This window comes from Aquila chrysaetos, chromosome 18, assembly GCF_900496995.4.
Source record: "Aquila chrysaetos chrysaetos chromosome 18, bAquChr1.4, whole genome shotgun sequence".
In the NCBI taxonomy this organism is placed as follows: Eukaryota; Metazoa; Chordata; class Aves; order Accipitriformes; family Accipitridae; genus Aquila; species Aquila chrysaetos.
This window is the reverse complement of record NC_044021.1, coordinates 22,037,315-22,048,782: the sequence shown is the minus strand read 5'-3', so window position 1 is coordinate 22,048,782 and position 11,468 is coordinate 22,037,315.

The window sequence follows — 11,468 nt, the reverse complement described above, 5'->3', positions numbered from 1 at the left end:
TTTTTGGTTTGTTTGGGTTTTTTTTTTGTGGTTTTTTTTTTTTTTTTTCATTAATACACCCTACGATTTCCTTTCCTTCTTGCTGCCTTGTGACATTGGTTGTTCACTTTCATCCAGCATTTGCCTGGTTTTCCTAGGTTCTCTTCCTTGTTCTTTTCTAGTGATAAACCTCTAGTCTCAAGAACGGCATTAGCCCTTAGATGTATGACCTTGCATTTCATACTACTGAGTTTCACTTCTATTTGATCCCTTTAATCCTCAGTGGATCCCATGCGGAGTCCACCACAATGATCACATGAGCAAATGCAGCAGATACCTCTTTACTTCCCATGAGAGTACTGTGTGTGGCATTTTTGTAGCCTCAGGTTTATGCATTTTTTTTAGGCCACAATTCCTAGGCAGTTAAGTTGGCAAACACTGTACACTTACTAATGACAGTTTTGATATAAGAAAATGGGTCTTTGAGCCTGAGCCTTCTACAGCAGGTCTGAGCAGTACTGTGTTATGTAGGTTAGGTTAACCTGGGTATAGGAGAGGTATAGTTGCATTGGCAGGACACTGTTTTCTGAGCTATTACCTGCTATGACGCTGCACTTTTGATAGTCAGCTATAGCCTTGGTGTGTCTGTCTTCTTAATTTGACTTTGCTTACAAGCCCCTCTCATTCTGTAAGTATGATTCTGTGTTTTCTCTCTTGGGTTACTGTGGGGGGTGGCAGGCTGTTGTGTTGAGATCTCAGAGAAGGATGAGAAGGTGTTAAGAGCTAACATCTATTGTCTCCCTGAAATATGCTGATGTGACAGCTTCTTGGACTGAAAATGCGTGCTTCTGGTAGAAGTCTTCTGACAGGAAAAGCAAGCAGTTTTGTCACTTAAAACCAGCACAAAGCACACAACCCCTCTGGATATTGATTGGTGCTATTAATTTGTTCTGTGAAGAAAGTAGGCAGGTTATTGTGCACAAATGTTGAATGGACTATCTACTGTTGTTTGCAACTCAGAACAAAAATTCTGTTGCTTAGTTTAGCCTCTAAAATCCAGAAGTACCTTCAGAAGATCCACACTGCAAATATTTGCTGTTTAGAGCACTGCTGAAACAAAATATTCAAGGTGGAAGAGAATTAGAAAATTGCCAAGTACCTATTAAGAAGAAAATACTGGTAGAGCCTTAATTATGGAACATCTATTGGCACCTCTGTGCTAGTTTGTACTTCACAGTGCCCTTTATCCAGGCACCTAGGAGGACTATTCTAACAGGAATTACTTAACCCTCTTGGTGCCTCTCTGTGGGAGAACAGTTCTTCAGCTAGTTTAAGCCCAGGTGCTCTCATCCAGGCATTTTCCAGTGAGAAAGTTTTGTGCACCTAAATAAAAGTAACTTGCTCCTTTGAGCTTTGTCATAGTTGTACATTTTGAATATATCCATTTTGTGCAGCCTTGTTGTGTTGAGTCCATTTTGCAGATGATGTGCCTTACAGGTGAAGGTAAAATTTTAGGGTTTTTGTGGTGTTGGTGTGAGTTTTGCCATGATCACTGTAGGCCTAAGATGAACAGAAGAGAAGGCTGGCATCAATAGTTTTTTTTCTGGATGGGAAAATGAGGGTGATTTAAAAAAAATCTTCAGTAATTCTGACCTATATTCTAGAAAGTGGATTCCTTTGCGAGAACCTTATCAAAATTGCATCTTCTAATTAAACAGCGTGATATAATATCTCAGACGTGATTGGGATGTTCTACACCCTGTCTTTATATTTATAAACTATTCTGCACCTATTTTCTGACTCCCTTATGGAGTCCACTCCCTGACCCATGTATAGCACTTAGAGGCTGCGTGCTTACCTGACCTTGCAAGGCGTGGTGAACTGGAACTATTCAGTAACTGCTCAGTGACCAGTGTGCTTTGCGCAGAAGTAATCAACAAGATAGGCTGTTCGTTAATTGCCATCCTGGATTTGATTATGCCTATTGAAAGAACTGTTCTTCTGATATCAATAAATGTGTTGCTAATTCTCTTGCTCTGCTTTTTTGCAGCTCATGTTCTTAGTGTGGTTTCTCACAAACTGGGTGAAAGCACCATTCTCTTGTTCTAGGTGCTGCTTGTTAAAAATATTGGTACAGCATGCCTCAGACCATATCACTGCTTGAAAGGTCTAGAATGTCTGCATAAAAGGCTAGTGCTGGAGTGCTTTAAAGGATTTGTTTTGCTTTCTAGCATTGGTCTGAAGTCAGGACTTGCCTAATAGCTTCTTTTCTTCACTTGTGAAAAGATGACAACAGCAATATACAGCAGTATATTGTGATGTGTATTTAAAAAAAAACCCAAACCAACCAACAACAACAATAAAATCACCCCCCCACCACCATTCCCCCCAGAAACCCTGGTTAGGAGAGTCTAAGTATTGACAGTTTTTTTTTTTTTTCTAATCAGGAGAAATTTATGTATCTATGTGTAGGATCGTTAAAGTAGTCATTTTCCCTTCACCTGATGGTGCTTGCAGTTTGTATTTCCTGACACCAGAAGTTCATTGTATTTAATAAGCAACTTCCTATTGCATTAGCAAATTTCCATCTGGTTGGAAAGGTACCTGATTCTATTACTATATTTGTCTTCACGGCTATGATGCAAAACATAATTTGCTTATAGCTTCGTAAATATGGCTAATGCAATGATATGTACATCATATTACCCGCAAAAGGGTTTTGCTTTGTGCAGGGTACTTCTGAATTTATGAATGAACAGAGAACATGAACAGAGAGGAGAGATAGCTGCTTCTATAAGCCTGGTGATGTCCCAAAACTTTACAGAGGCTTTAGAAGGAACATTAGAGGAAAGGGTAAAAAGAGGAAATAAAATTACTGTCTGAACATGTCAATGGTCTTTGTGTTTGTGTGTGAGAGGGAGAGGGGTGGTACTTACATTTTACATGTGAGCAGGATTTTGGAGAGGTATCTGCCTCTTGGAAAATCAGAGAAAGCATGGGATGATAGGATGTCTCCCTGAAATCTTACTCTGTTACAGCTTGGCAATGCAGTCTAAAACCTAGAAACCTATAAGTAAGTAGCATCATAAAAATCTGATTTGAAGCTTTAGAAAGGGCTGGGGAGGAGCTATTGAGTGAAACATTAATAAGAATTGGATTTTTATCATCTGAGTTTTACCAGTCTCCAAGAAGCCTCAGCAAACAAGTCATCTTTGTGAGTTCTATTACTAATGGGACAATATGCACAGCATTACTCTATGTCTATTTTAGAGGTGTTCAAAGGAAGTGTGGATGGCTTTACTGACTTGCCTATTGTCACAAAAGAAGTCTGCAGCAGACGGGGAAATTAAGCCAGGAGTTCAGAGCTGGCTCCCTGAGATGCTTACAACAAAATTCCTTGTGGGAAGTGCCATACAGAAACATTCCTGCTCCAAAGAACACACAGACTAGATGTGAGGAGAAGCGGGGAAATGCCTTGCCCAAAATAAAAGGAAAGTCAGTAGCAGAGTCTGGGGTTTTATGTTTTAAAGAAATGGACAAAACCCCCAAATAAACAAAAAAGACAACAGGCTACTTGCAGGTACCTCAGCACTTAGTCTTCTGCTGGTTAATACATGATAGCACAGGGTATTGCAATATGGTAATCTGGCAGCAGGAGGGTGGGAAGGGTAGGAGGCCTTCCTTGGGAAGGCCATTCCTTTGCCTTCTGCTTCTTTCAGCTCTTCCTGTAGCTGACCTTGCTGTCACTGCAGAGCTGTGGGTGACCCAGTACTGACAGCAATGGGACCACTCTGTGGGACTTAAGCATATTGATATTTAAATGGCATTTCCCAGTTTGACACAGCCAGCAGACATGTATCTCTTGCCACCTTACCTACAGTTTTGAATGGCACTCAGGTAGCACCATATTACAAAGTAGTTGTCGTATCTCTTATGCTGATATTCTACCTTTCTATTCCAAGGAGGTACATGGCTGGTTTAAAATCTGATATGTAGGAAACAAAGCGGACCAAGCTATATGAAACCATGTTAGCCCTTGCTATCAACAGATAATGCAGGGGTAGCTTGTGGCTTCCCCAGTGTATGGAAAGACCACAGAAATGATTTCTATGTGTTTTACCACCACAAATTAGTGCATTGATGAGGCATCCTGCAAAAGCACTGTTTGTCTTTCTGAAGATGCGCAAGTATATTTACCAGCGAGTACTAATGAAGTGTGCTTGTGAAGGAAATGAAGCCTCAAGTGGGTGTAATTATGTCCCCTTCCTTCTATGATAGCTGCCAAGAGCTTGATAACAAGAGTCCATCACCTATAACAGCAATAGGGATTTTGTCTGTTATCTGCCGTTTGCTCTGTACATTAAGAACTCTGTAGGAACCGTCTCTATAAAAGATGATGCATATGAGGCTTAAATTCAAAAGTGCGTACGTGTTGTTTTCAGAAATGTGTGAGTTTAAAGATACTAAGTCCTATTGGGTGTGTCATGCCACGCTGAGCATCTGGTATCAAGCATGTTGTAACTATTTCATCTCAAAGCTCTAAATACGTTCCAAAGTCTGTTAACTTCATTCTTAATTAGGATCTATGCAAGACTCTCATACTCTGGTTGCTTAAAAGGGGCACCGCAAAAGAAGTGTATGATAGGGTCACTCATACTCTCTGGAAATTGAATGCCTGTTTTAGGTGTCAAGATAAAGAGCTTGGAGCCTAACTTGAGGCAGTAATGTTTGACAGCTTTGACTGGAGTTTCCTTGTTTCATCAGATGTTTCACAGAATAGCCTAACTCTATACACTAATGAAATCCTGTAAGATGTCAGGTTGCAACTGTACAACATACTGAGAAAGAAAATAAAGAGCTACATGGGAAAGCATGTGATGCTTGATTTCAGAATTTGTCCAAATAGCTGCATGTGTTGGCTGCATAACTGATGCTCTGAAAAGAAATCAGTCCCAGAAACGGAGTAATGTTCCTTGACTCTTTGTTAGCAAGTAGGTGTTATATCGAGGGTATAGCCATGCAGCAAAAATCTCTAGGAAAGAACTATGCAGGTAGTCTTTCTTTCCTGATGAGGACAGTTGTTTTTTGGGGGTTTTTTTTGGGTTTTTTTTTTTTCCCTGAGGGAGATGATCCTTCTCCTGCTATTTGGAGAAAGAGGGTGAGACAGTTTTGAAAATCAGACAGTTTTAAGCCTGCTACAGATTCAGGTTTCAACCATACATACCCCTGCATGTTCAGCATCAGTGTTTACCTAAGTGTGATTGTGTTCAACTATCTTGTTAAAAATTTTATTCTTTGCTGTTTAAGTTAAACTGCCGCTATTACATCTTTTGGGTTAAAACCAGTCAAACTGAGCATGTTATGTTTGTGAGCGTCTGACTAGTGCATCTGGGAAAAACGATCCCTGGATGTGGAGAGAGGTGGAGGATGGAATAGTTAACTGCCTGAGGAACAGCTCACTGCCACTGGGGAGGCTGGTCCCTGTCCAAAGCTGTACCATGGTGGGTTGGGTAAGAAGCCCGGTGGGCACAAAGAGGACAGTATAAAGTGACTATGATGCCGACTGCCAGAGCTACTGCAGAAACATCTGGTTTTGGAGCCAATAGCCTTGCTTTTTGGCCAGTGACCATAGTTTCTGTATATACGTAGCCATGGGCTCATTACAGTACCTCCAATGGAAAAGAGATAAAGATTTTCCATTTTGCCTGGAATTAGACACCAACAAATACAACAAAGGCTTTATTAATGACCAGGTGGGCAGTGAACTGCCAGCACCTTCATCTAGAATTGGTAAAAACTGTCAGAAACAGAGTTGGGAAGAAATGGGAATTGAGAACAAATGATGAGAAGTGAGTTATTAGTTTCCTTCTGGGCTTGTGATGGTTTAACAGTTTGGGAACCAAAAGCTCAATCATTCAGCTGATAAATACTGAATTAATTATAACTGGTTTCCAGGCTATTGTCAAAAATGGATAATACTTGTTAGCTTTTTTAGAATGTTTACCTTTTTGGAGGCATTGCTAGGAATTGTGTCAGTCTGAGGGAAATGGACGTTTTGTGTAGAAAAGAAAGCTCATGTCATCCCCATAAACTCTGAAGCTCAGGTGTATCAGAATTAGGTATTGCTGTTTGGTAGATCCCTACTGTTATGATGTGCATTTATTGTCTGTCTCCCTCCCCTGCTTCCCCTAGCAATAGGTTGGTGAAACATGAATGAGACAGAGCTGACTTTACATCCCTGCCTTATCCAAGAAAATGAAGGGCCTGCAGCTGATAGGGAGTACAATTGAAAAAAATACAGTAGCTTGAGTGCATTTATATTGCTTAGTACAGGCAACACAAACTATATAAATGCAAACTATGTTTCTGCATTCTGGTATTACTCTCAGAATAAAATAAATACAAAAAATCAGGGTTTAAATGTAATTTCTTGTAAATTGTAAAATCTGCTGCTAGAGTCTAATGTATGCAGTAAAAATTATTAGAAGTTGTACTCTATCCCACAGTAAAGAAGAATTTGGAGCTTGTTATGCACCCTCTTCAACATATCAGTAGGGAAAACATACATGGCAATTAAATCTAATCCAATGTCTTTTTTTCCATTTTGTTGTTCTATTTATTGGGAAGGAGGCAAGGAAATAGTTTACTTTTTTTTTTGGTAAACAAAGAGGAGAACTTGTCCCAAGGCCTAGTGAATATGTCTGCATTTTTGTTTAGGATATGTGATTCTTAGTCTTCCTCACATCTGTCTACCCTCCTGCTGACTGAAATTTTATGGGAGACTGAGTACGCAACCTGTACTTGTGCAGATGAAGGTAAGGCTTGGTCTTACCAGCTTTTTGTATCTTGTTTGACCTTGCTAATTAGAAGTGAAGTGAGTTTAAAGCCCACCGCATACCTTGGTCTTTATGAGATGAATTTCACTTTGTGTACTCAGGCACAAAGGGGATTCTTATGAATGCAGGGCTACCGTTTTGGTGACTCTTGATTTCCTCTTGGGTTTAACTCATATTTACATTTACAAGGATTCCTGATAGCTTCAGGAAATTTCTGTGGAGTCGTCCTGGTAGTTAGATCTCTTGTTTGGTACTTCGCAGCCCAGGAATGAAACATGACAACTACTTTATCCCAGAGTAAAATGGGCAAGCAGTATTTTGTAATTGTCCTCCCTCTAGAATCTGGAATCTTTACTCAAATGCAGTCCTGAATGTTAATATGAAACAGAAAATATCAAGGGAATTCAGTCTATTTCTCATGTTACATATGACCAAGATGCAGTGAATCTTGCTTGCTAGTTCAACCATCAGTTTGCTCCTGATACTAGCAGAAAATGCAATGAGAATGTTGATCAATTGCTGTGCAAGGAAATGGAGGGAAAATAAAAAGAAACCAGTAACACAGCTAACACAAACTCTGTTGTTCTGGCTGGTGATAATCTGGTAATCCTTGCTCAATTTCCTTCCAGTACAATTAATTATTTTTGTTTGTTTTTGTTATGAGAAAGTGTGTTGTGATAACTTCCTTTAGCAGCTCAAAATATTACACCAAACTCCCTGCTGGCATGACTTCAAGAGCAGAGTTGTGCCAGCAGATAATTTGACCTAGATTATTTTTAAGAAGGTTGTCAGTCTTGTTTTTCTCTATTACATGCTTACTGTGGTAATATCAAATATTTATTCTACTGATTACAGCTTTAACTCTAAACAGACTCAGCGGAGTAATCTCTTGACCTGTGCAGTGACAGAGACAGCTCCCCTCATAGAGCTGTTTGAAAATGAGAATGATTCCTCTGGTGAAAATTTTTATTTAAACCATATTACTAGAAATCTTGAAACTGTGGGGTTTTCATGCAAGTATTGTCCTTTTTGCCCTTCCTGAAATACTTGATGACATTCCCTCATCACAAACCTGGGACTGAAATCTATGACTCTTCTCTCTCTTTTTTTTTTTTTTTTGACATAATTATACTCACTTACCTGTATACATATGTGCATACTCATATGCACATGCAGTCAAATACTCCTCTTAGCTTCAGCAGGGTGAAAGAGGACACATTAACATCCCATTAGCTGCAGGGTTCACACGCGGGGTCTATAAAGAAATCTGGCTTTGAGTTCCAGAACATGTTGAGAGAAAAACATAATAAAACGTAGGTGCTTCTTACATCCCTCACTAGCTCACTGATGTATTTGTGTCCCTGTTCCCTCCCCCCTGCCTACAACCTCTTACATCTCCTTGGAACACAGACTCCCCTCCCCTATAGGAAGTCTCATTCATTCATGTTTTGAAGGAATTTCTTAATTCTCTTTCAGCAAGATTACCACCATCCGTGCCCCTTTTCCTTCTCTCTGCCTTTGCCAGAGAGAGAGAGAGGAGCAGGGCCTGCCCAGATGGTTGAGGACCAAAAAGAAGGAACATTTTCTCATGCTTTTAAAAAGACCACTTTCTTTCCTGCCTAATATTTAGCTCCTTCAAATGCAAATGGAGAGGTTTCACTCCAAGGTTAGCATAACAATTATGGGAAAGCTTTAAATCTGAAGCATTTGTTTACACGATGAAAGGAGTCCACAGTCCAAAAGCTCGGAGGCCAGGGCTTTTCAGTAGCTATTTTCTGACTAAGTAGTGAACTGCAAGTCAATTTTAGACCACAAAGAAAACCAATTTATATCAGTGTGTAAGCTAATTTTTGGAGGGAGTTCTACATTATAAACTATGGTGGTTTTTTTTAAAGTGACTGTTACTGAAATAAACTCCTGATTTCCCCCTCTCCCAACCCTTTGCATCTTGCTGTTTAATGAGCCCCTAGATGTCTTGGATGCTAATGACACTTCCCCAGTGCCCTCAGAAGAAGGGACATGCAGGATCTGGGGAATCAGTTTCTATTAATAGCCAGGTGGGTGGTTGTCCAAAAACTTTTACTGATGCTCAGAAGTGAATTCCAGGTGGGCAGAACTCCTGTCAAATACATGTTTTCCTATCTTGGTTTCTGTTTAACTTGCTTCTCTGGTTGCTCACTCTCTGAATGCAAGCTCTTCTTAGTGAACTCTTCATTGGTAAAATGCTCTGGAATGACAACCCCTGGGATACAGTCATTCCATGGAAGCTGTAAGACACTTCTATTGTGAGCAGATTCATATTTCTCCATTGCTATGCTTTTAGTATGCTACAATCTTGAAATAATATTAATGCTGTATAATACTACTTGACAACTAGAGGTTTCCATTTCTTTTGTTGGTTAGAACCTTCCACAAGAAGCCTCTTATGTCACTGTTCACATTGACTTTCAGTAGCATCAAAGTAGCTGTAAATCCCTTGGGTGTTTGCTGAAATTCTCCTTTATAAGGTTGGTATAGCAGCAATGTGACACTGTTTCTCCTCATCACAGACAATATTGCAGTCAGATTATGTGCATCAGGTGTAACTTTGGCCAGTGACAGTAAAGGGAGGAGTATTGTGGTGGGTTGACCCTGACTGGATGCCAGGTGCCCACCAAAGCTGTTCTATCACTCCCCCTCCTCAGCTGGACAGGGGAGAGAAAATATAACAAAGATCTTGTGGGTCAAGATAAGGACAGGAGAGATCACTCACCAATTACTGTCACAGGCAAAACAGACTCAGCTTGGGGAAAATTAACTCAATTTATTACAAATCAACCAGAGTAGGGTAATGAGAAATAAAACCAAATCTCAGAACACCTTCCCTCCACCCCTCCCTTCTTCCCAGGCACAACTTCACTCCCGGCTTCTCTACCAACCCCCCCCAGCGGCACAGGGGAACGGGGATGGGGTTTACGGTCAGTTCATCACATGTTATTTTCTGCCACTTCATCCTCCTCAGGGGGAGGACTCATCACACTCTTCCCTGCTCCAGCGTGGGGTCCCACCCACGGGAGACAGTCCTCCATGAACTTCTCCAACGTGGGTCCTTCCCACGGGCTGCAGTTCTTCACGAACTGCTCCAGCATGGGTCCCTTCCACGGGGTACAGTCCTTCAGGTGCACACTGCTCCAGCGTGGGTCCCCCACGGGGTCACAAGTCCTGCCAGCAAACCTGCTCCGTGGGCTCCTCTCTCCACAGATCCGCAGGTCCTGCCAGGAGCCTGCTCCAGTGCGGGGTTCCCACGGGGTTGCAGCCTCCTTCAGGCACCCACCTGCTCCGGCGTGGGGTCCTCCCTGTGCTGCAGGTGGAGATCTGCTCCACCATGGACCTCCCTGGGCTGCAGGGGGACAGCCTGCCTCACCATGGTCTTCACCACGGGCTGCAGGGGAATCTCTGCCTCGCGCGCCTGGAGCATCTCCTCCCCTCCCTTCTGCACGACCTGGGGGTCTGCCAGGGTTTGTTTCTCTGACATGTTCTCACTCCTCTCTCCGGCTGCCGTTTCCATCTCTCCCAACTTTTTTTCCTTCTTAAAAATGTTATCACAGAGGCGTTACCACTATCACTGATGGGCTTGGCCTTGGCCGGGGGCGGGTCCGTCTTAGAGCCGGCTGGTATTGGCGCTCTCTCGAACACAGGGGAAGCTTCCAGCAGCTTCTTACAGAAGCCACCCCTGTAACCCCCCCGCTACCAAAACCTTGCCGCGCAAAGCCAATACAAGTATATTCTTGCCTACGTGCCAAGGTGACATCTTCAGCTCAAACCAAACGACCTTATTTTTTGAGATACATTGCCTGCTGCAAACTCTATCTCAGGTTTATTCATGCGAATCTGGAAGGGGCTTCCACTGGTCCCAAGTACTTGGGGGCTTTAGCCTCTTCACTCTGGGAGAAGTTTTCTTTGTGGAAAGCCTCAGAAAAGGTTTTCAGAATGCAGTTGTTTCCCGAGCAAGGTGGCTGCTTTCTCTCACAAGAAACTTTGCACACATGCCACAGAATCCTGCAGTGCTGTTCTTAGTGCCATAAGTGATATTGAGAAGCAAACACTTTGTTGGTTTATTCTCCCTAAGCTTTCAAGAGGACAGAAAACACAGAACCCTAGAAAGCATAGCTGGAGGGGCCCTCAGTAGGCTATCCAGTCCATGTCCCTATCCTCTGGCAAGATCACCTGTAGCGATATCTTTCCTGACAAATGCTTGTCTAACCTGTCATCTGAACCCAAGAAATATTTTACAACTGTAGAATCTGGCTCCTAAATGATCACCTGACTTGTCCTCTCCTGTGGAAACAGACCACATAAAATAAGTGGGTCCCTTGATTGTTAACTAGAATTAATGCAACCGTATGCATCTTATATTTGCTGAGTTCATTAATTGCTTTGAAAACATTGTTTGAAACTCTGCAGCAAATACAGCAAGACTGATCAGTAGGAACAAAGTGAAAGAAACAAGTGCAAAGCAGCAAACAGGCTCGAGTGAACCTCAGTGGAACCTCCCACTGAGAAAAACCTGCAAAGTATGGAATTAATACTAGGGCGTGAGAACCTTTGTTTTTTGTGAGGCCGTTTCTGTGTGGTCCGGTATCTGTACTTAGTCTAATGAATCTGTTGATTCAC